At 44.0% G+C, this 22,359-nt stretch overlaps 1 protein-coding gene across 5 annotated transcripts in view; it reads right to left on the bottom strand.

Moving 5' to 3' along the window:
- Positions 1–22,359, bottom strand: part of LOC136318621 (uncharacterized) — a 193,063-nt gene that overhangs the window by 133,500 nt on the left and 37,204 nt on the right. For 2 of the 5 annotated variants that reach the window (XM_066251210.1, XM_066251211.1), the window contains exon 2: positions 21,037–21,178. The exons of 2 other annotated variants lie outside the window; for them this stretch is intronic. The gene's annotated coding sequence lies outside the window, so the exon portion shown is untranslated. Of the gene's footprint in view, positions 1–4,121; positions 4,274–21,036; positions 21,179–22,359 lie in introns of all 5 variants that reach the window. One more of the 5 variants, XM_066251212.1, reaches the window with a different exon arrangement.

Genomic DNA, 22,359 nt, shown 5'->3' on the forward strand with positions numbered 1-22,359 from the left:
CATGGTAAAAGGAATATTTAACAAACAAGTAAATTGAGGTGAGGGCAAGGAGGCCTGGATATATTATTTTGTTAAAGATGAGAGAAGGAACTGAGGTTATGTAGCTGGAAGCAAAGAAGGCAGAGTAGAGACATGATTGGTATTTCAAATATCTGGAGTGCTATCTGGTAAAACAGGGCTTTGGTGTCATCTGTATGGCTTCAAGCAGAAGTAAGACCCATGAGTGAAATGAAAATAAAACATATTTCAACTCAATAAAAGGAAAAAAAGCCTTCTGAGAATTAGAACTTTGCAAAATTGGAACGCACTAGTTTGTAAAGTAGTGATTTATCTGACATGGTGGTGGACTTTTTTTTTTTTTAATTAAGGACCATAATGGAATTCAGGATTAATTCTGAAACTCAGAGTAGGAACTGAAAACATTGTTGTATCTCCAAGTTCTTGAAAAAATGACTTGTATACTAGGGTGACTATTAGTGAAGAGTATTAAGGAAGAGAGTTCTGTATTGGATGGGAAATGGGGCCAGGTGGCCCTTCCCGTTCTACCAACCATTCTACTAATACTCTATTTTTCTATTATATGTGAGTGGTTAACATGGAATGATCCAGGTATTGAACAAATGCTCCCTGAGGAAAAAGATGATAGTTTATTGGCCAGAACTCTTCCAACTGAAAGTAGATAAAACCAACTGAAAATATTTTGAGGGGGAAAAGTAAATTCAATGACAGAGATAAATCTCACTTCAGGCATGAGTGCTCAAACAATGTGGTCAGGAATCTTCACCAATTTCTTGAGTCAGTTTTCTCTGAGCTGGCTTCGGTCTCAGGCAGACTGTCATCATGCGGAAGCCTGATTGGCTTCTGTCAGTCTCAGCTTCATTCTCTGGCCTCGCAGTTGTAACTGACTTAGACTGACCTGGCTTCAGACACAGACCCCATTGTTTACCCAATTACTGTGGACTTTGATTGGCCAGATGGGGGTCACATGAACTCAGAATAGGGAAGGGGTGGTTTCTATAAGAAAAAGAAGGCTTCTGCTATAAGGGACATAGAAGAAATGATAAATGTCCACCATAATGACAACAAAAAATGTGATAGATTTTTAAAATTGCTACATCAATGGAATTCTGAGCCTACTCTGAATTTCAAAATAGGAAACTGAAACACTGTTGTATCTTGAAATCCATGAGAACATAAAGTGAATTTGATTCTAGGCCATAATCTAAAATTCTAATACTCAGGCAAGTAACAATTTTAACATGTCTGTCTTTTCAACAGTTTCTTTTTTTTCCCTTAAGATGCCTCTGTTCACAGAAAACCTCATCAGACAAAGTAATAGCGAATGAAGAGAAAAGCATAAAATGTGTATTGAAGTGGATGAAGGCATGGAACGCACAGAAAAGTTCTTTATTAATAGCTGAAAAAAATCTTTATATTTAATATTAAGGTGACATATTTCTATTTCAAGAGAAGTAAACATTACAGTCATGAATAGCAAACAGAAACACAAACTCATTTATTTGCAAAATAAACTCATTTTCTTTTCATATCAATGCAAAAAAAATGACCCAATACCATATGTTCCATTTGCCATGACTCTTAAGACAGCAAAGCTATACAATTTCTAGATCATTAACTTGTCTTCCTATTTTCCCACATCTTACAGTTCTGCTAGGTAAGCATTCATTTATTCACTTTGAAAATGCTACCTTTTTTATAGGTTTGGTGTTTCATGTGCTCAATTACTCCATGCAGAACTACAGCAGCCAGGGGTAGGGGTGTGGAGAAGAAAAGGACCCGCCCCACAGTTTCTCTAAAAGGGCAAGAACTCAAGACTACACTTCCAACGGTTTCAAACAAAAGAGGGAGTTTTTGCCTTTTGCTAATCTCAAGTTTGAAAAGGCATCCACACACCCTCATTTGATAGCATTGGGGCCAAGCTGAATGCCACAGTACTCAGGATAGCACAATGGTACCACATAACAGCATGTCAACGCTGTTAAGTACTGGCAGCAAGATGGGCAAGAGGCAAGTGTCCCTGCAGTCATGTGGGAATCGTCAAAGGGTCCCTGGAAGAGAAAAGGGACAATCAGGGCTTTTTGGTTATCTGCTAAAAATCAGAGAAGTAGAATTCTGCAAATCTCAAAACTAGACCTGAAAAATACAACTCATTGTCATTGCAATGATACAAGAGAGAGATACTCTGAGGTTAACGCAGCCATGTATCACCCTTGTGTTTTCCGTTTTTATTGCATTACTTAGCTAGCCAAAGAGAGATTTTGTGTGCCCAACTTAATCCATTCAAAATGTTGCACAGGATTTAGGCCATTACGAAAAAAATTTACTCAACTTCTGAGACAAGCTGTAGAGCTCACACTAAATAGCTTAGTCTATGTGACTTAGAATATAAGGCCATCAGTAGATGGTATACAAACTGAATCTATGAACTTGTTAACAGGTGTAGGAGCAAAGCAACAAGAAGAGATGAGAGAATGCAGAAACTCACGACAGGTGTATGCTTACACAATTATAATTCAATACTTTTTTTTTAGATAAACTCAAGAATTTACAAAATAAACAGTGATAAAAACTATAAAAAGACTACCACGACACCACGGCTAATTAAGCATAAATAAGTCATTTAGTAAATTCAACATGGAGGACCTCATTTAATTCCTTTTATAGGTAGGCACTAATACCTCCATTTTAGAGAAGAAAGGGGATATCAGAGAATTTTGTATAATTTCTCTAAAGCCACACGGCTAGCAAGGGCAGAACCAGGATTTCCACTCAGCCAGTCTGATTCCCAATGCTGTGCCCTTAACCACCAGTTTTCCCCTTAAGCATTTTTCATGAACTTGCTCATTCTATTTGACTTTCATAAGGCCTCCCAATAAAGTAAAAATTATCCCCATTTCTATAATAAAGAAATCAAGAAGGTAAATCATTTGTTCTAGGTCATACTGCTAGTCAGTGACACAGCCAAGCCTAGAGCCCGTTATCAGAGATAACATGTCATAGACAGCTACTTGCCCACCATCTCTTCCTCCTGAGCACAAGTCTGCCTAGCCATAAACTAGACCACTCCTAGGAAACATACAAGGCTGATATTTAAAAACGAATCCAAAAATATAAAGAACAAAAACTAAGAAATAAATTAAATCTTTCCTGATTATCTTTCAAAGAGTTAACAAAGAACATTTGCTTTGCATGACCCAGAACAACATATCCACGAGGGGCAACATTCCATGGCAGGATTAAATGAACAGTTCTGCAAGTTAAATGATGTCATGGAGAGGCGTACAGACAAATCAAATGGGGGATTTCTGGATGGTTAACCAGCTTTTTTTCCAACCAATAATGGTATTTTTTAATAAGGTGAGTCTGCTAGAAATTAAAATAAGGTTAAGAGCCTGACCAGGCAGTGGTGCAGTGGATAGAGCGTCGGACTGGGATGCAGAGGACCCAGGTTCGAGACCCCGAGGTCGCCAGCTTGAGCATAGGCTCATCTGGTTTGAACAAAAGCTCATCAGCTTGGACCCAAGGTCACTGGCTCGAGCAAGGAGTTACTCAGTCTGCTGAAGGCCCACGGTCAAGGCACTCATAAGAAAGCAATCAATGAACAACTAAGGTGTCACAATGCGCAATGAAAAACTAATGATTGATGCTTATCTCTCCGTTCCTGTCTGTCTGTCCCTGTCTATCCCTCCCTCTGACTCTCTCTTTGTCTCTGTAAAAAAAAAAAATTAAAAAGAAAATAAGGTTAAGACATATAACAACCAACTGCAATGCATATAGAGCAGCGATTTTCAACTGGTGTGCCACAAGGATTTTTAAAACATGCAATACCTGACTCTTTAGTCAGGAGTGCTGACCTCTTGTCCCTGAGATTGTCAAGGAAAGAAATTATAACAGCTAATACAACAATAGCTATCCAGTGTGAAAAAATTTAAATTACACCTTTTTTTGTCAGATTGGCAAAAAATATCTTTTCTGATGTGCCACAGAATTTTAGTTATTAGTTTATGTGTGCCATAAGATGAAAAAGGTTGAAAATCTCTGATATAAGCATTGTTTACATCCTGATGTGTATGAATCAAGATTTTTAAAAAGTCTCTCACCGGTTCGCTGTCAGTTAGAACATTGTTCCAAAGCACCAAGGTTGTAGGTTCGATCCCACTCAGGGCACAGAAGGGAAGAGACCAAGTGGAACAACAAATTAATGCTTCTTTCCCTCTCTCTCTTTCTCTCTCTCTCCGTCCCTCTTGTCTCTCTAAAATCAATCAATAAAAAAGATTTTAAAAAGATATTTCTGTAGAATATGATTGGATTACATTTGACATCAAAGAATTGTTGCTAATTTTGTTAGGTGTCTTAATAGTACTATAGTTACATAAAATATTCATATTTTTTAGAAATGCAAAATAAAGTATGTAGGAGTGAAATGACAATAAGGACTGGGACTTCAGTCACAATAACAGCCACAAAACATATGCAGACGAGGGTACAAGTTCTGCCATTATCTGAGTAGCTCCAATTTTGATCCAACACATGACCTAAGCCTAAGGCAAGCTGCCTCACTTGCAATGCTCAGGTTCATCTTCTGTTTACTAGTGACAACAATCACATCTATTGCCTCGGGTTATCTTGAGGATCAAAGGAGACCAGCTCTGTAAAGTACTCAGCACAGACCCTGGCCAGTTGGCTCAACGGTAGAGCGTTGGCCTGGTATGCGGGGGACCCGGGTTCGATTCCCGGCCAGGGCACATAGGAGAAGCGCCCATTTGCTTCGCCACCCCCCCCTCCTTCCTCTCTGTCTCTCTCTTCCCCTCCCGCAGCCAAGGCTCCATTGGAGCAAAGATGGCCCGGGCGCTGGGGATGGCTCCTTGGCCTTTGCCCCAGGCACTAGAATGGCTCTGGTCTCAGCAGAGCGACGCCCCGGAGGGGCAGAGCATCGCCCCCTGGTGAGCAGAGCATCACCCCTGGTGGGCGTGCCAGGTGGATCCCAGTCGGGCGCATGCGGGAGTCTGTCTGACTGTCTCTCCCCGTTTCCAGCTTCAGAAAAATACGAAAAAGAAAAAAAAAAAGTACTCAGCACAACGTGCTAGTTATCATTATTATTGACCAGTAAGCCCTTCACTCATCTAGCACCCCAAACCCTACTCACCAAAACACGTAATCCCTTGAAATCTTTCTCTCCAGTTCCTCCCTCACTAGCCCATTTCCTTCTTCAGCATCTAGAACAACTGTTTTAATTGTTAACAGTGAATTAACATTTCATTAATATTTTAAAGCGACTTTCTTTTTTAAAACGTAAGTAGGGAAGCTATGGAACACCGTGAAAATAGAGAATACAAAATTAACTGATATAATTACCCCCAGATATGAACATGGAAAAAGATCAAAGGAAAAGTGGAATATTTAAATGGAAGCATTCTGAATAATGGTCCTTATTCCCAATGATTTGTTATTAGGTTCAAGCAAGCAAGCAGGAAGGAGGGGGAGGCGGGAGGGAAGGAGGAGGAAAGGAAGGAAGGAAGGGAGAGAGAAAAGAAACTCCACAGACTTAAGGGACACTAAGAACAATTGAATAGTGTGTGTGTGTGTGTGTGTGTGTGTGTGTGTGTGTGTGTGTGTGTTTTGATGGCAGAGGCATGTCTGCTATCACTGCAAACCTAGAGTACAGAAAGGGAGTGTATGACACAAAGTAATGAGTAGTAGTAATACCCCTTATTTCATTTATTCCATGGCTTCATGGATGTGTGACCTGTGTAGTCACACAGGATCTTATGCTTAGGGCCCCACACTTGGCTTAACACACTATTGTCATCACTTTGAAATCCTCAATATTTTAACAAGGGGTCCCACATTTTCATTTCTCACTGGGCCCCACAAATTATGTAACTAGTCCTGACTCCACCTTATGAGATTGGCACTGTTATTATTTCTATTTCAAACATGAGACAGACCTAAAGGGCATTATGTTAAGTGAAATAAGTCAAACAGAGAAAGATAAATACTATATGATTTTATTTATAGGCAGAACCTAGAAAGCAAAATAAATGGACAAAAAAAAAAACAAAAACAGAAAGAAACTCATAGATACAGAAAACAAACTGAGGATTACCAGGTGGGGGAGGTATGGGGGTGAGAAGGTGAAGGGATTCAGAAGTACAAAGTGGCAGTTACAAAAGCATCACAGGGATGTAAAGTACAGCACAGGAAATACAGCCAATAGTCCTGTAATAACTATGTATGGTGTCAGATGGGAACTAGATTTATCAGGGGGATCACTTCATATGTTATATAAGTGTCTGTAACTTAAAAAATGTATTAAAAACAATAATAAATATTTAAATATTTTTTAAAAATAAATGAAACTGAAAAGGCTGAGGCTTTGAGAGGGTGAGACTTGCTCACGGTCAAGCCGGCAAGTGACAGGATGGGAACACAGGCCACCTCCACATGACAATATGGGATGAACCGAAAGAGGAAGGTAGAGAAAGGGAAAGGAGAACAAAAAGAAAGCCAGGTAAACCAGGGAACCAGGATATTATCATCCAGGTGAGGGCCAGGTCTTGGGTTTAGTCTGAGAGTTCATGAGTTCATGTCACCCCCAAGAAGAAGACTACATTCTATAGCACAGGGCAGGCTATATATCAAGACTGTCTGAGTAGAACATGGAAAAGGTACAGGCACCCCTCAGCCCTTCTGGAAACAGGATCTTCAGGAAGGAAGGGCCAGAAATTGTTTTCTCTTTTAAACTGGCCAACTCTTTGGAGTTCCTGTGTTCTTTGGAGAACTAAAGCAGTAAAGGGTTAGGATGATCTTGTTACTTTGTTTAAAAAAAAAAGTTAATAAATAAATTGTGTGTGTGTGTTTGTTTCAACATAACTCTTCCTTAGCTTAATTTAAGCAGCACAGAAAATTGTTGGTCCAACCAATGTCCTAACAATCACTCCAGGAAGCCACATGGTTTTCTGCAACCATCAAAGGCCAGACCAGAGGAGCCTCTGGACTTGATAATTACCAGATAAGCCAGTCTAGAGAGCTAGCTTTGGCGGGGAAGAAGCTCCTGTCCCTCCGTGGGACTCCCTTCCCACATCTGGATCTGTGTACTGTCCTGGGATGAGGAAAAACGCCCTCTGGCACAGGCCGCAGCCCCGAGCTGAAGGCAGAGTAGTGTCAGAAAGCTAGATGTACCTGATTCAGAGATTCCCAAATGTGGCTACAGATCATAATCCTCTGGAGCAGCTGTTTAATGTAAAGACCCCATGCCCTACTCTAGGGCCACTGGATCGCAATTTTGAGGAATGGCCCTAAATTGTTTTTGTTTTTAATATATCCATTTTATATTTTCCTAGGTGATTTTTCTGCAACCTGTCCACACTGATCCACAGGCCAATTTTTAAAAACTAGTTTTCCTTTTTTTTTCCCTGTTGCTAAAGTTTTTTTCTTCTGTTGCCCGTTCTGGTGTTGGAGACTTGGCCACAGAGTCTTGTATCTTTCTCTCGCAACAGAGCAATGAAAGTGGACAGCACCCCCTCAGGACAGAAGGGCTTATGATGGCAGTGATTTGTGAAACAAGCCTAAAAGGAAGTGAATTTCAAGGACCAAGACTCAGGGACTCAAATGTGGAATCTCAATTCACCCAGAGGAGTTCTGCACTCGTCTTATATATATTGCAGTTCCTTGTACATTTGTCTGAAGGAAAGGTTCCACTGCAAAAGATAAAATGTTTGAAAAATACTGCCTTTTATATAACCATAACATAACCAAAACACAGTTCTTTTTCAGCTACATTTGGGCAAATAGAGATTTGTGAACTGTGAAAATCTAAATATCATTTATAACATGAATCCTGTGGAAAATTATCTCATGAATCTGAACTCAAGATGGCAAAAGACATCTCCCTCCCCACCAGCAACCTCCCACCTGTTGAACAACAAGATAGGATGTGTTATCATCACCTCGCTCTACACCTTACCCATCTCCAAGACTACAGTGCCCCCTAGCTTGAAATAAAGGAAACTCTCCCTACAGCCCAAAAGGAATCTCTATGCCCTCCCTTGTCTCCTGAATCACCCCCTGCAGTGACCACTAAAGCTGGAGATCATCCAATAGAAAGAGTCGGCAAAGGCACATTGATTCTCTGGGGCTCAGGAAACTCCTCCCAGAGCCCTGGCTATATCAGTAAATGCCGAAATATTTTACACCAAAAAAGAAGTTACTGACCCACTGCCATCAGTGTATGTGCTTTGGGTTGCTTTGAGGAGTTAGCTGTATGACATCCAGATGCTCCCTGGAGAACAGCAGCATTGGTTGAGTTAGCCCTGGACAAAGATTATGGCAGAGGAAAGAGACCTACATAGTGACCTTGATTGCAGCCTCATGACTATAATATTCCAATCAGACACGGCCAAAAAACAACCGTGGAAAAATTACGGCACTGCCAACTACTTCATTTGCCAGACTTGTATGTTTCCCCTCCTTAACCTCTGCCTAACAAAACCACACTCTAGCAACTGCTGAGTCAGTGTGAGGAGCCACAACTCTTGTTCCTGGTGCTAATGAGTTGAATCAATGGACAAAATACTAATTCATGATAGGTCTGTCTTAACAGAAAGCATGCCAATCCTAAGCAGAAGTAACCCACATTACAGCGCATGTGTCTTAAGAGAGAATAACTTCATTTAACTCAACCTCTACAACTGGCTACATCAATGTCCCCACTGACATATGGGTAGTAACCTAGTAATAGCTAATGACCAGTAATAGGTAATGACCTATAACATTCTGAGCACTTACTTAGAAGACTTGAAAGAGCCTCAGTTGCAAAAAAAAATACTGAAATGGGCTTGGGGAGTCCTCCTAATTACAAGGGACAATGCCGTGAGCATTCCAGTTAATTAAGAGCTTGCCTCATGACTGAATCTGTAACACTAAAAGCTTTTATTCATTTATTTATTCAATAAATAATACCACCCAAGTACCAGGCACTGTTTCTGACCTTACTTCTAAATCTCCCACCCCTAAATTTCACCTTCTGAGTATACTGACTTACTCACAGCCCCCAGAACATTCTGTGCTATCTCCAGGCTTCTATAAATGGTGTTCCCTCTGCCTGGAATGCCCGCCCCCTTTCCCATAGAGCACACACACACACACACACACACACACACACACCATTCCCTTTGTCTAGCTTCCAGCACAAATAGCTCATTCTCATTCACTCAACTCAGAGGCCATTTCTTCTATGAAGTCCTTGCCAACGCCCTTTAGTAATATGTGCTACCCTAGTTTGTCTCACTGCATAATGTTTGCATTTGTCCCTGGAGAGCAAGAACATGGAGCACTGAGAAACGGTTCCTTTTAGTGGTTACACAAGCACTGGAACTAACTCCCTGGATTGTAATCCCAGGTCCATCTCTTAATCACTGCATAATTTAGAGCAATAACTGAATCTCTCTAGGCCTGTGTTTGCTCATCTTTCAGTGGGGATAACATCAGTGCCTATCTCCTTGTGTTATTAAAAGGATTGATCAATACATGCCAAGTGCTTACATGTTTTATAGCGCATTGCTTATAAAGCTCAATAAATATCTTTCTAAAAAATCTCTCCTGTACAAAAGAAGTCAAATTTTACCTATGTGAATACACCCATTATATTGTAAAGGGGTATTATAATAAAATAACTTATCTCTTTTAAAATGTTCAAAGATAAAACTAAGGTGACAGAAACCTATAGAAACAGGCAAAACCAAGTTAAAAGAAAAGCAGGTACTGGGAGAAAGTATTTGCAATACAGTTAACTGACAGAGGATCTGTTTCCAGAGAAAAATAGCCAAAAAAAATAAGTAAATAAAACAGAAACAGAAAACCTCCTATGAGTCAATAAGAGAAGCAGAGATTACCCAATAGAAAAATAGGCAAAGAATATTAATTATGAATAAGCATTTCACAGAAGAGGAAATTTGAATGACCTAAATAACTATGCAATGGTGCTCAGGCAAATAGAAATCAAAATGAGACACCATTTGATACCCACTAGATAACACCGAGCGTGGCTGAGGATGTGGGAAAGCAGGAACTCTCCCATAGTGCTGCTGGGGCTAGACAAGTGCCACCGCCTGGAGAGTATGGTGAAGAGGAAAGCGAAGGTGCGCAGCTAGCTCCATTTGTGGGCGTTTACCCCACGGAAGCTCATACTCGTGTGAACAAGGACACATGTCCCAAGACACTCACTACAGTCTGATTTGTAGTAGCAAAAAAGTAAACACGACTGCCCATCAACTAGATGTGTATGTGTCAAAGTGAGTAAATCTCAAAACATAAATAGTGTTAAAGGACAAAAGCAAGTTGCGAAGCATATTGATAGTAAATGCAAACAGTAAAACTCAACATCATGCCAAATATTATTTATGAATATATATGATACAGTAAATGTATAAAACCATGTAGATGAATGTGACATGGCCATGATATGCCATCTTAAAAGAAAAAGAAGTGAAAGAGAGTGTGTGGGGCTTCTGATTTTCTCTCAGTGGTCTGTTTTCTTTCAATAAGAACAACAGAAATTTGAGGCAAATATGGCATGATATAAAATCTGGATTGTGGGTACATGAGTTACTACAAAGTTATTATCTAATTTCTTTAAATATTCAATAATCAAAATTTTACTTTTAAATTAACTTAAAATGAGGAGAGGCATTAGAAAATGAATGTTTCCAGCTATAAGTCAAGAAATTGGATGTCCGCCTGACCAGGAGGTGGCGCAGTGGAGAGAGCGTCGGACTGAGATGCAGAGGACCAAGGTTCGAGACCTCGAGGTCGCCAGTTTGAGCATGGGCTCATCTGGTTTGAGCAAAAAGCCCACCAGTTTGAACCCATGGTCACTGGCTCCAGCAAGGGGTCACTTGGTCTGCTGAAGACCAGCGGTCAACGCACATATGAGAAAGCAATCAATGAACAACTAAGGTGTTGCAACACGCAACGAAAAACTAATGATTGATGCTTCTCATCTCTCTCCGTTCCTGTCTATCCCTCTCTCTGACTCACTATCTCTGTAAAAAATAAATAAAATTTAAAAAAAAATTGATGTTTCTCATCTCTCTCCCTTCCTGTCTGTCCCTCTCTCTCTCTCTCTTAAAAAAAAAAAAAAAAGAAAGAAAGTAAGAAATTGGATGTCCAGTTTCTATAAATACAGATAAACTTCAGTGATACTGTGGGTTTGGTTCCAGGCCAGTGCAATAAAGTGAGTATCGCAATAAAGAGAGTTGTAATCTTTTTGCTACTAAAAGATCTTGCCTTCAAGTTGTAAAAATGCAACATCACTGAAGCAAAATAAACGATGCACAATAAAACAATGTATGTCTGTGATTAATACCTTCACTGATTCCATTAAATGGATGACTAGGTAAGTGGATGGATAGAGGCAGGATGGATGGATGGATGGATGAATGGATGGATGGATGGACTGACATTCAAATATATAGAGATAGAAGAAAAACAGTAGCTTAGAGAAAAGTTTTAATAACGTCATATAAAATGTAATGCTCAGGCTTTGGAGTCTGAAGTCCCAGCTTTGCTACTCCCTCCACTGCTACCTCAGGCAGGGCCACTGTATGAACTGCTCAACACCAGAGAGCACCATCTACATAGACAACAATGTGAACGGCGCCCCCTGGAGTTGTGTAATTCCCCAGCTCTGATGGAAAAATGCCTCAACTTCTCTGAGTCCTTTTTTCTTTATCTGTAAAATGAGCCCAATGATACCTGTGCCGCAGGGTCTTTAAGAAGTCTAAATATAACAATGCATGTGAAGTGCTTAGTACCAAACCCAACACATAATAAAGAGTGAGATATGCTAATTGTCCAGGTAGTACTAGGAAAATGGACACTAAGTCTAACATTTTAGAATATGCTAATGTGCAACAATAGCCTAAGAGCTGTCTCCCTAAAAATTTATAAAATCATCTACTTGCAGTAGAAAAGTAACATATGTGCAGTTATATACACCTAGTAAGTTTGGTTGATCTTGATGACTAACTTATCCACAGGCACTGGGGTGTGTTAAAGCATCGGCCTTCCGACCTGCAGTCCTGGGCTGCCTTGGAGTAGCTTAGGGCAGTAGGGCTAAGCTGGGCTATTGAGGGCCCTAACCTCCCTCTGCAGCCATCAGAGCAAATGGGCCTTCTGTGCCTTTAGAGACAGGCATCTCTTAGCTAAAGTAAGCGATGTAAAACTTGAACATAAATCCAATTTTATGTAAAACTTTCCTCCAAGCATCTATAAAATGTTCATGGTGCATAAACACACACAGTGAGCTCAGCCATGATGTAGCCTGGCATGCGGGGGTAAGGGGGTAGGGAGGAGCCCCAACATGGGGCAGCTAGAAGCCATCTTTCCTGTTACATTGTCATCATGCAGAAACCAACTCCACAATTTAAAATAAACTGGCACACACACACACACACACACACACACCAGACTTGACATAAGTTTTCCTCTTCCTGAAGGTCATCTCTTTCAATCATCTATTTCTACATAACAAACCACCCCAAAACGTAGTGGCTTAAAATAACAAGAATTGACTGTTTCTCTTGATTCTGCCAGTCGCTGGTGGCTCCTCTGCTCTGCCAGTGAGCTCACCCATCCTGCTGCAATCAGCTGCAGGGTCACATGTCTGTCACTCCAGGCTGGACATTGGCAGGGCGGCCTCAGTTCTCCTCCATGTCTCCTGTCATACTCCGGCCAGGGAGAGCAGCCTCTTCCCCTGCTGGTCTTAGCACAGACGCCCACAGGGACGGCCAGGTAGCTGCAAGGCCTGTGGGGCCAGGCTGGCACTGCACCGTGTCACCTCCACCACACTCTGTTGGTCAACACGAGTCAAAAAGTCATCAGAGTCAAGGAGAGGAAAAGACACTCCACCCCTTGACGGGAGAAGTAGCAAGGTCCTGCCGTGAAGCGGTCCTGCAGGGCCCTGCAGCTGCCACAGGAAATGCAGATCTTCAAAGGGCCCTCGGAAGTCAGGCGTGAAAGGGCCTGGGGTCTGCATAGGGTTTGTTTCTTGAAAATAAATGATTAAAAGAAAAGTTTGAAAACCACTCCACTAAAGCAAAAAGGACAGAAAATACTGTGAAAATAAGAATGAGGAGCATTTTCTTTTCTCCTGAAGAAAAGTCTTCCTGGTAGAAGCAACAGGGTTCCTGAGGAGCAAGCTTTCTCCTCCACTGAGCAAACAAGGAAGACATTATCGATGTGACCAGTGAAGAGAGTGAACAAGTGACCAGGGCCGGGGAAGAGTTGGTCCTCTCTGGGGCAGCTACCTGAGACTTGTCCTCACAGGGCAGTAATCACGGAGAGCGCCATGCTCAGGTGGAGACAGGCAGGCTGTCCAGTGAAAGGCGGGGAGGGGGGAGCACCATCAGGCTGAGAGGGGTGGGGGTGGGCGAGCACTGAAGGACACAAATGCAGAAAAAAGCGGCAGCTGCCCGGGTCCAGGGATGCCTTTCACCAAAGGGACGAAAGGCCGGACAGTGACCCTCCAGGACTCTTCCGTTCCTCTTCTGGAAAGAGGGCAGAAAAAAGAAGAAAGTCTCTGTCGAAATAGCAAAGCCATGTTGATATAATAATTGGACGCTAAGTAAATGAGGAGAGAATCTGGGATGAGCTGACCACTCGACAGCAGAGGACAAAGGAGAGAAGAAGAAGACGCAGCAAGACTGAGCCTCAGACAATCACCATGCCACCCCCCTCTGAGAAACACTTTCCAGCTCCGCCTGCTCAGGCAGGTGCACACATAGAGTCACGCTTATATCTGTGGGTTTATAATTGGCTTCATTTTATTCCACAGTAAAATGGGTTGATAGTGCATCCATATTGTGACAACATTCCCCAGCAAATGTCCTAATTAGGAACCCTAACTAGCTTTCCATTATTTCAAAACTGTCCAAATCTGGGTAGCCCCCGAAGACCATCTGGAACCTGGACTTATGCCCGGGCGGCAAGAAACTGTCCTTCATTAGACCTCTCCATGCCCCACCTATTTGAGAGAGAAAGGGTGATGGAGTTACAAAGCAGATCCGCTGAAAAATAGCGTTCCCCGCTCAGACATCTGAGTTTATGATTTTATCTTCCTTGTAATTGACCGTGTTCACATCACTTCAAAGGAAATTTTTCTGGTGCTGTCGCTGTTTAAAGTGAACAGGGACATGCACTTATTTAAGTATGCATTCACGTCTGCATACATATGCAGAACACTCTTCCAGAAACAGCAGAAAGTGCTGCTATTCTTTATTTTATCTTTAAACTACTTGGCGTTTGAAAGGGAAGCTTTTAAAAAATCAAGAATAACTTTAAATCCAGAGGGAGGAATTGCCAATAAAATAAAAGCACTCGCGTTGATCTGTCATTGTATTTCTGCAACCACTGCCTGCTTCGGTAGCTTGTCCCCGCCTGCCGGGCGTGGGGGGTAGTCATCTGGATCTCGCCTGGCGTATACATCTGATACGGATTTTAAAAGTCAATCATAAAGCTCCCCCAAGTGGATAGATTTAAAACTACATCAAGGAGCCAGCCGTTGTATCAGGGATGGCAATCAAGACTGAAACCCAAAGAATGCTTTCTTAGAAAAACTTTTTACGGAATTTTTGGGGTGGCATTGGTTAATAAAATCATACAGGTTTCAGGTGCACAGTTGCACAATACATCATCTGTGTAGTGTATTGTGTGTTCACCACCCTGAGTCCAGCCTCCTCCCATCACCCAAATATGTTTCTGATGGACAGCAGTGACCTGGCTTATCCATCATTTCGTACATAATTCAGTAAGATCAGCATCACGGGAAAAGAATTCTATAAATGTTAAAACACAGTCAGCACAAATACTCCCCCCGGCTTCCTGGGAACTTAACTGGGCCTAGAAGCTGCCCGTGGCTATGCTAGCCCTTCCCTGGGCTCCATCAGGACACAGTGATTTACAGCAGCTAAGGGATGGAAATTCCCCTGTGGCCCCTCCAGAAAAGCTCCCCGGTCCGTTTAATTGTGTTCCTTATCCCACTATCGGGCTGATTATACTGAATTACGTGGCACCCCCGTAAGCCTGTCAGTTAGATTCTAGAACAAATTAAGTTTGTTGAAGGCTTTGCTCTTTCTCTCTATTAAAATATTCATATCTACTCTAACAACCTGATAAAAACTGGCTAAAAGCCTTGCTGGTATCCCCAACAGGGAGTGCCATTTTTAATGAACCCACAAGCATCATAAATAAAAAATAACTGGTCTTAATAAAGAATTGATAGAGCAGCTCTGGCCCCAGACAGGTGTCGACGGGGAAGCTATGCACAGCCTTGGGAGGCTCGCTGCACCAATGAGCCTCCCAGCGCCTGGAGGCCCCATCCAACCAGCAAACTCCGAACAAGGGCAGGGTCCACGCACTTCATGAATAGCTTTCCATAAAACAGTTAGATCTAGTGGGTCTCGATGGGGGTGGGGGGTAGAGGATGGCTAGGAAGCCTTTCTGAGTGTGTATAAGAAAGCAGGAGGAGGTGGAAAGGGCACGGTGATGATAACGGTAATAGCTAACACTTTCTGAGCATTTACCTTATACCGAGCACTATCCTCCCGACAACCCTACCGAATAGGCGGCATTGCCCCCTTCTCCCAAAAGAAAGCAAACCGAGTTTATATAAGCAGCCTCAGGTCTGCATTCCAACCTAGTTGTGACTCTAAACCTGAGTCCGTAACCACCAAAGACTTGATAAAAGCTTTAGAAACATTGTTTAAAATCCTAAACTCACTCGTTATTCTTTAGCAAAACCTGGATGAAGTCAGCAAATAGGACGCTGCTTGCTTGTGGGGCAGGCACAGCACACCCTGCCTGGAACCATGGCCCCCTTCCTCCCAGGCCAGTGGACTGCTCACTCGGGCCCTAGCACAGCACCACACTGCACCTAGAATCCTAAGCTCCAGAAACAAACTAAAAATATACTCACAATGACTTTAGACTCAAGACAGAACTGCATGCAGCGCTGGCTCTGCCATTGGGGGGTTGCGTTATATACTAAACCAGTCATCTCATCTCTCTGGGCCTGCAAATTCGTCCATGAAAAAAGGATGGCAGCCTCAACTATTCACATTCAGCCTTGTTTCAAAAGGATTTAAGGCAGCTAATAACACCTACTTCACTGTGTGGTGGTGAGGCTAAAATAGAATTTTATTAGCTATTTACAACAGCACTTGTTACAAGAGACTCTCCATCAAGTGCCCAGCGCAGCGCCTGGCTCATGGTGGGCTGGCAGTAATGTGCTCCTGCCCCGTGCCCTGGCTCATTCACACACCCTCCTGGCCCTCCCACACTGCCCTCCCCAGGGCTCCCAGTCCCAGCCCCCACCGCGCTCTGCCACGGCTCCCACTGCATCGCTGTGCCTCTCTCCATCCAGCTCTCCAATCCTTCCGGGACTCATAGCTGGGGCTGGAGGTGGGAGGATGGAGGTGGGGGATGGAGGTGGGGAATGAAGGTGGGGGAGGGTATTGGGGGTATGGACTGGGAGGATGAAGGTGGGAGATGGAGGTGAGGGATGGAGTTGGAAGGGATGGAGGTGGGGAATGGAGGTGGGGGGCTGGAGGTGGGGAATGAAGGTGGGGGAGGGAATTGGGGGTATAGACTGGGAAGATGAAGGTGGGGGATGGAGGTGAGGGATGGAGTTGGAAGGGATGGAGGTGGGGGATGGAAGTGGGGGGATGGAGGTGGGGGATGGAAGTGGGGGGATGGAGGTGGGGGATGGAGGTGGGGAATGGACTGAGAGGATGGAGGTGGGGAATGGACTGAGAGGATGGAGGTGGGGGATGGAGGTGGGGAATGGACTGAGAGAATGGAGGTGGGGGATGGAGGTGGGGAATGGACTGAGAGGATGGAGGTGGGGAATGGACTGAGAGGATGGAGGTGGGGGATGGAGGTGGGGAATGGACTGGGGGGATGGACTGAGGGGATGGAGGTGGGGGTGGAGGTGGGGAATGGACTGGGGGGATGGACTGAGGGGATGGAGGTGGGGGTGGAGGTGGGGAATGGGCTGTGGGGGATGGAGGTGGGGGATAACGTGGGGGTGGAGGTGGGGGATGGAGGTGGGGGATAACGTGGGGGTGGAGGTGGGGGATGGAGGTGGGGGATGGAGGTGGGGGATGGAGGTGGGGGATGAGGTGGGGGATGGACTGGGGGGATGGAAATGGGGGAATGAAGTTGGGAGGGATGGAGGTAGGGGATGGAAGTGGGGGAATGAAGGTGGCAGATGGAAACAAGGGATAGAGTTGCAGGGGATGGAGGTGGGAGAGATGCAGGAGGAGAGAGATCAGGAAAAAAAGAGTTGAAACAATCCTTGCTTCCCTCTCACTGCTCAAGTGCATTCACAGGAAAGGTGCTGTTGTTATAGGGACCCCTTCCCTGCAGAAGAGGGTTACCTCACCTCATTCCAACCCTCCTTCCCAAGGAGGGGAGGCAGGAGGACAGAGGGAGGCCTCACCTGGAGTAGCCCAGTGTGTGACACCCGACAGAAAACACAAGGAGACTTGGAGGGGGAGGGACATAGGTCGTCCGGAGAAGCAAACCCTTTTTCTTTCCCAATCCTACACTTTCCCTCTTTGGTTTCGTCTTACACAAGCATCATTTTCTAGAATGTTAGCATCCCAGACTCCACAGCCAGACTAAGCGTGTCCGAGCCAAGGTGTATAACCTGCGTGTTCCCATCCATCATGCTGGGGTTGCGATCAATCGTGTCTCGTAAGACGGCTGTGAGGAGTAAGTGAAGTAATCCATGTAACAGACCCGGAATACAGTCAGTGCTCCGTCACTGTTAGTCTTGTATTGGGGCTAAAGTCGACTTGTGCCAACTTCAGAACGTAGCTGCCATCGGAATGCCACTGTTCTAAGAGGGGACACTACAGGGTGGGGGAGAGCAGTTTCACAGTTGTTCTCATAGGAAATAATGCAGTCATTACTAAATAACAATTCAAGAATAAACTATGTGTTTCCCATCATCACAACTGTAATCCTACTTTTGCCCTACCCTGTACTCTAAGATGTAAACCATGGGCTTACAACGAACTTTGGACAACTTGAGTTGTGAAAACAAGGAATTCCCACTCAACTCTTCATCAACTAGCTATTTTAGAAAAAGACTGCCTTGTTTAAATCAATGCAAAAATGTGGGGTCAGTTATCAAAGATGGCGTTGCAGCATGCATTACCCTTTTCTTCATCCAATGAGTATAATGTGATCAATTTTTTTTTAACATATGCCTCTCATGGCACCATGTCCAAAGTTCCATGGGTTCAGCGTGTGAGAGAAGCTGACCACCCCAGCCCCCACCATACTCAGAGTCTAAGTGGCAGCAGGATTTCACTCAGTGACAGCTAACAGCTTCTGCATGGCTACAATTTAGACACAATTTTCAAAGGACTGCGGGGGACAGAAAAAAGAGCATTTCTCCCATCCACCACCCAGGTCAGAGCCATTACAAGGGGAAGCCAAGAGGCTCCACCCTGGTCTTATCTCGGGTAAGAAGGGGAAAGGTCAAGGTTCTTCTTGCTCAAAAATAGCTTTCCTATAATCTCACCAATTGGTTTCACCAAGTCTATAGAGTTCTCTGAATATTTTATAGTAAAGGATTCGAAAATATCGTGCTTTAAGGTTCTCCCTAGAGGGTGGGATTATGGAGTGATTTGGACTTTCTACATTTTTGTTTATCTGTATTTTCTAGTCTTTTTACAATGAACAGTTAAAAGTCCATTTTTACTTAAAAAAAAAGACCCTTCCTGGAAAGATTAAATACCTTATATTTTGTAAGAATTACATTTAAAGTGGAAGAAAGAAAATCACAATGAGATAGCATTCTATTTTCATTAGGATAGCCTTTTTTTTTTTTAAGGGAAAAGAACAAGTGTTTTTTGTTTTTTTGGGGGGGGGGTTTGTGGGGTTTTTTTTTGTATTTTTTGTATTTTTCTGAAGCTGGAAACGGGGAGGCAGTCAGACAGACTCCCGCATGCGCCCGACCGGGATCCACCTGGCACGCCCACCAGGGGCGATGCTCTGCCCATCGGGGCATAGCTCTGTCATGACCAGAGCCACTCTAGCGCCTGGGGCAGAGGCCAAGGAGCCATCCCCAGCGCCCGGGCCATCTTTGCTCCAATGGAGCTTCGGCTATGGGAGGGGAAGAGAGAGACAGAGAGGAAGGAGAGGGGGAGGGGTGGAGAAGCAGATGGGTGCTTCTCCTGTGTGCCCTGGCCGGGAATCGAACCCAGGACTTCCGCACGCCAGGCCAACGCTCTACCACTGAGCCAACCGGCCAGGGCCAAGTGGATGTGGAGAATTTGGAACCCTCCTACCCGGCTGGTGGGAATCTAAAATAGTGCCACCACTTTGGAAAACAGTCTGGCAGTCCCACAAGAAGTTTGGTGTGAAGTAACAATATGACCCACAACTCCCCATCTATGCACATATTTAAGAGAAATAAAAACATATAGCCACACAAAAACTTGTACACAAATGTTCACACAGCATTATTTATAACAGCCAAAAAGTAGAAACAACCCAAGTGTCCAATCAATAGATAAACAGATCAATGAAATGTGGGACAGCAGAGAGACCGGAGGACACCAAAAACAGTGTGCTGTGCAGCCCAGTGAGAAGCCCGGAATGACTGGGAAAATCATCCCCCGTGCGTGGCACGGGCCTGGGCTTCCTCTCCTCCCCACGTCCCAGCATTTTACAATGAACTAATTGATAGCTCAGATTATTCCCCGTGGCTCGCCTTGGGCACTAGGAAAACAGTGGAAGGAGAAAAGCAGAGGAATCAGAAACTGACTCCGCCAAAGTCTCACTGAGGCTGACTTACTTAGCAGTGGCTTTCCCGAACCCAGCTGTTCTTCAGAACCACCCATGGAGGTTGACCGTCAGGCACTAAGCCCCACGCCCAGACACTGGTTCCATACATAGGTCTAGAGCTGCCTGGGGTCCAGTATCCTTTAAACGTTTCCTCCGTGTTTCTGAGCATACACCAGGCATAGGGACATCTTGACTGAATAACAACCCCTCTTAAAATAGTTTTTGGAAGAAAATAAGAATAAACACATTTTTAATTTAAAAAAAAAAACCTTAGCTTTCATGAAAAGAGAATATATAGAAACTGCTTAATAATGTATTTATAACCTCTGGTATAGCTGCAAAACAAAATTTTAGAATAAAAAATATACATGTCTCCACAACTTACCAGTCTCAGTGTTAGCCAGGTCAGGATTAGAACCCAGGTTCTAACTGTGCTTGCAGTCTAGTCCCCTCTCCGCTACATCACAGGACATCCTGCAAGGACAGTCCACACTGGGGTCTTCAGCTGCGGTGAGATTCACCTCTGCAGCTATCAAGGAAGGGCATTTAAACTAGGACCCAAACTGTGGGACTTTAGGCCCATTCTAACAAGCAGGAATCTGCCTTCACAAGACCAGACTACAAAGAACAGGTGACCTGGTTTCATACACCAAAATGAACCAACCAAAAGCACTGACGGAGGGTAGGGACTTGAGTAGGAGCTGTCTGAGAGAGATGGTTAATATGCACACGCCCAGACCTGACATGCCCGTGAATTACGCAGGAGGTAACGAGGGGGCATCACTACAGCTGATGCTGACCCTGCAAGGATTTCCTCACCCTCGCTGTCCAGGCTGCTGAGCCCCATACGCACCCTTTCCGGGCAGTCATCTGTGACCGCCAGGGGCTTTGTTCTGAACTCAAACGGAATGGAATACGGGGTTGGGGATTTTTGAAGTTTGTCACAGACGTGATCCGTAACCAGTCCTGCCAAGCCCTGCCCATTTCTCCCTGGCTGCACCCACCAGCAGCTCCTCTGTCTGCCTGACTGACCCTGAGCCTAGGAAACCAGACGCAGCCCAGAGCATGCTCATGCCAGGCACGGTGGCTGACGGTGTGCGACTCATAGGAGTCAGGGCAATCCACAGTGGACAGAGTTCATATGGAAATGTCACTCACAGGCGTTCTTAGTGTAAGAGTGGCATGTGATACAACCAAAGCACAAGGTGTCAATCGAAAGGCTGCAGTCCGTGTGTCAGTTCTTCTGATTCACTCGGAGAACTTGGTCACAGCAGCTCAGTGCTCTGGCTCCCAAACTCCCCTGTAAAATGGAAGGGACAGATGCTTCATAGATGCTTTATTCTCCGGTTTCAGTTGAGCTCATATTTGTTTAAAAAAAATAAGTGTAGACATACCCCATACATGCAAGTTGTTTAGTTACTACCCTGTGTAGCACTGAATGAAGGGCAATAGTGCCCAAAAATGTCCACCAGATAATAACCACAGCTACTATTCATTGAACTTACCAAGACTTTGGCCAAGTTCTATAAACTTACTCCTCCCAAAATCCTGTAATGAAGGTAGATTCCTACTCCATTTACAGAGCAGGGAAGAAAAGAGAAATGTCTGGTCATTTGCATAGGGCCCACCGTGAGTAAGCACAGAGCTAGATTCTGAACCAAGGCAGTACAACAAGTCCACCAGACAAGCCATCTTCTTTTCTTTTTAACTCCTCAAATGGATGGACATCAAATGCAAAGCTTGCAATGAATAGTGGTGGTGGAGCTCTCCTTATGTTTGGCTTTGCAGGGAGGGAGTTTGGTGGGGGGACTACTTTTTCTGCAGTTTTAAATAGCTGTGTGAGTCTCTGCAAGAGGCTGTGTTCCCAGCTTCTATTTATCCTCTCTTAACTCTTTCTAGAAAGCCTGTGCCCACTCTGGCTGCCCAGACCAGCACTGTCCCACGTGCTCTAATGTTGCACTTTCATCAAATTGGCAATGGCTTATCCAGATCTGCTTGATGGGGAGGAACAGGCTGCCTATGTCTGGAATCATCAGAAGGAACAGGCTGCTACTCTAGAATGATACATACATACATGGTCTGTACAAATTAGCTACCAAGTGAAGAATCTTTGCAAGAGGAAACATATCCATGTTTTTTTAATCCACAGAAATATCTCCTGAGATATGTGCTCCTTTGTCCAAGCAAGAAGCTCAAAGGGAAGAGTTGGTTTTCACAATCCTCCTACTCACAAAAAATGTGCTTTGTGTGAATCGGCATCTGGGGCTACAATGGACACAAGGTTTAAGCACAGTCATAACCCCTCTCCCCGCCTCCAGCTAGGGGGACAAGGGCATTTATAATCAGAGGCTTAAGAAAGCCTTCTATTCACCTGATTCAGACTGATTCGGAAAGGCCTCAACAACGACTGAGCTGTTGGAGGAGAAGAAGCACATCCCAAAGCCTCAATCTTTCCCACAATTCTCCTGATCTCAAACCTTT

Source organism: Saccopteryx bilineata, chromosome 1 (genome assembly GCF_036850765.1).
Source record: "Saccopteryx bilineata isolate mSacBil1 chromosome 1, mSacBil1_pri_phased_curated, whole genome shotgun sequence".
Lineage (NCBI taxonomy): Eukaryota > Metazoa > Chordata > Mammalia > Chiroptera > Emballonuridae > Saccopteryx > Saccopteryx bilineata.